Genomic DNA, 989 nt, shown 5'->3' on the forward strand with positions numbered 1-989 from the left:
CTTCCGCCAGACAGGATCGTAGCCAGGGAGCCTCCGCCAGACAGGATCGGCCAGGAGCCTTCCGCCAGAACAGGGATTGTGCCAGAGCCTTCCCCAGACAGATGAGATCAGCCAGAGCCTTCCGCCTGTACAGGATCAGGCCAGAGCCTTCAGCCAGACAGGATCAGCCAGGAGCCTTCCGCAGCCATGAGCAGCCAGATCCGCAGCCTGCCAAGAGCAGCCTAGATCCGCCGCCAGCCATGAGCAGCCAGATCCGTCAGCCTGCCATGAGCAGCCAGATCCGCAGCACAAACAGCCAAGAGGCAGCCGGATCCAGCCAGCCGCAGAGAGCAGCCAGATCCGCCAGCCAGCCAGAAGAGCAGCCGGTGATCCACCAGCCAGCCATGAGCCGGGCCCAGCTGGGATCCGGCCAGAGCCAGCCAGCCAGGATCTGCCATTCAGTCCTGCTGCCCTTTAGTCTGGTGCCGCCCCCTTAGTTTGGTGTGCCTCTTAGTCCGGAATGCCCTTTAGTCCGGTGCTGCCTCTTAGTCCGGTGCTGCCCAGGTCCGGTGTTGCCCCTAATCCGGTGGGGCTCAGTTGGAGGAGGCTACACAAAGCGGCAGGAGACTAGTGGTGGGGTGGGGAAACACGACCAGAGCCGGAACCACCGCCGAAGAGGTGGTGCCTCCGCAGCCCTCCCCTTGTTTAGCTCAGACGAGGCGCGGCCGCAGTCCGCAGCCTTTAGGGGGTACTGTCATTACGCCCTGGCCTGCCACTAAACTGTTGGAGAGTGTATACTCATCTGGTTGGTTGGTAGGGTGTGTTCTTTTTGTTTGTTTGGTTTTGGTTTTGTTTCAGAGTATTGGTCAGTGACCCAATCGGAGGTACCGAGGCTGTCAGCTGTCGGCTCAGTATCTCTGACTGGGACCATATTTATACTGTGTAAGTAATACCTTGTGGTGTGTGGGTTTTTGTTCCAGATGTTCAGTATTTTGTCACTGTTAGACTCC

This window comes from Coregonus clupeaformis, chromosome 35 (genome assembly GCF_020615455.1).
Source record: "Coregonus clupeaformis isolate EN_2021a chromosome 35, ASM2061545v1, whole genome shotgun sequence".
In the NCBI taxonomy this organism is placed as follows: Eukaryota; Metazoa; Chordata; class Actinopteri; order Salmoniformes; family Salmonidae; genus Coregonus; species Coregonus clupeaformis.